This window comes from Condylostylus longicornis, unplaced genomic scaffold (genome assembly GCF_029603195.1).
Source record: "Condylostylus longicornis isolate FDR11 unplaced genomic scaffold, ASM2960319v2 ptg000156l, whole genome shotgun sequence".
NCBI lineage: Eukaryota > Metazoa > Arthropoda > Insecta > Diptera > Dolichopodidae > Condylostylus > Condylostylus longicornis.
The window spans coordinates 52,501-55,000 of NW_026578124.1; positions in this window are offsets into that span (position 1 = coordinate 52,501).

Here is a 2,500-nt window from a genome sequence, read left to right on the forward strand (position 1 = left end):
AGTGGCGATGGTGGTAGCCACTAGTAGTACATTCTTATTACTTACTATAAAGTATTAAGTATGTATTATAAAATTGTATATGGGTATAATAGTGGCGATGGCGGTAGCCACTATTAGTACATTCTTATTACTTACTATAAAGTATTAAGTATGAATTATAAAATAGTATATGGGTATAATAGTGGCGATGGCGGTAGCCACTATTAGTACATTCTTATTACTTACTATAAAGTATTAAGTATGAATTATAAAATAGTATATGGGTATAATAGTGGCGATGGCGGTAGCCACTATTAGTACATTCTTATTACTTACTATAAAGTATTAAGTATGAATTATAAAATAGTATATGGGTATAATAGTGGCGATGGCGGTAGCCACTATTAGTACATTCTTATTACTTACTATAAAGTATTAAGTATGAATTATAAAATAGTATATGGGTATAATAGTGGCGATGGCGGTAGCCACTATTAGTACATTCTTATTACTTACTATAAAGTATTAAGTATGAATTATAAAATAGTATATGGGTATAATAGTGGCGATGGCGGTAGCCACTATTAGTTCATTCTTATTACTTACTATAAAGTATTAAGTATGTATTATAAAATTGTATATGGGTATAATAGTGGCGATGGCGGTAGCCACTATTATTACATTCTTATTACTTACTATAAGTATATTAAGTGTGTATTATAAAATTGCATATGAGTATTAATAGTGGCGTTGGTACTTAAGTAGTACATTCTTATTATACTTACCTATATATAAGTATGTATTATAGGAATGGTGATAAACATTTGCTATTGAAGGCTTGTAATATTGATTGGTAGGTGGTGGTGGTGGTTGTTAAGATAGGTTAAGTATATTCTTACTATAAATACTTCAAATAAGTATTTTCTTAATGTATTACTGCATGAATAATGATTTAAGTAATACTTATTATTATATATCAATACAGTGGCAGGTATTGGATATGGGAATAACATAGACCTGAACGAGACATATGTTATGCTCGACAGGCAATAATTACTTTTCATAAGTGAAAAGTAACCTGGGTTGGTAAGCATGTTATGCCCACCCGATGAAAAAATTTTTTTCAGCCTGGTTTGATATTTACCAATGGCAATATAAGCCTGATCGGGACATATGTTATGCTCGACAGGCAATAATTACTTTTCATGAATGAAAAGTAACCTGAGTTGGTAAACATGTTATGCCCACCCGATGAAAAAAATTTTTTCAGCCTGGTTTGATATTTATCAAAGGCAAAATAAGCCTGATCGGGACATATGTTATGCTCGACAGGCAATAATTACTTTTCATGAATGAAAAGTAACCTGGGTTGGTAAGCATGTTATGCCCACCCGATGAAAAAATTTTTTTCAGCCTGGTTTGATATTTATCAAAGGCAAAATAAGCCTGATCGGGACATATGTTATGCTCGACAGGCAATAATTATTTTTCATGAATGAAAAGTAACCTGGGTTGGTAAACATGTTATGCCCACCCGATGAAAAAATTTTTTTCAGCCTGGTTTGATATTTATCAAAGGCAAAATAAGCCTGATCGGGACATATGTTATGCTCGACAGGCAATAATTACTTTTCATGAATGAAAAGTAACCTGGGTTGGTAAACATGTTATGCCCACCCGATGAAAAAATTTTTTTCAGCCTGGTTTGATATTTATCAAAGGCAAAATAAGCCTGATCGGGACATATGTTATGCTCGACAGGCAATAATTACTTTTCATGAATGAAAAGTAACCTGGGTTGGTAAACATGTTATGCCCACCCGATGAAAAAATTTTTTTCAGCCTGGTTTGATATTTACCAATGGCAATATAAGCCTGATCGGGACATATGTTATGCTCGACAGGCAATAATTACTTTTCATGAATGAAAAGTAACCTGAGTTGGTAAACATGTTATGCCCACCCGATGAAAAAAATTTTTTCAGCCTGGTTTGATATTTATCAAAGGCAAAATAAGCCTGATCGGGACATATGTTATGCTCGACAGGCAATAATTACTTTTCATGAATGAAAAGTAACCTGGGTTGGTAAGCATGTTATGCCCACCCGATGAAAAAATTTTTTTCAGCCTGGTTTGATATTTATCAAAGGCAAAATAAGCCTGATCGGGACATATGTTATGCTCGACAGGCAATAATTATTTTTCATGAATGAAAAGTAACCTGGGTTGGTAAACATGTTATGCCCACCCGATGAAAAAATTTTTTTCAGCCTGGTTTGATATTTACCAATGGCAATATAAGCCTTATCGGGACATATGTTATGCTCGACAGGCAATAATTACTTTTCATGAATGAAAAGTAACCTGGGTTGGTAAGCATGTTATGCCCACCCGATGAAAAAATTTTTTCAGCCTGGTTTGATATTTATCAAAGGCAAAATAAGCCTGATCGGGACATATGTTATGCTCGACAGGCAATAATTACTTTTCATGAATGAAAAGTAACCTGGGTTGGTAAAC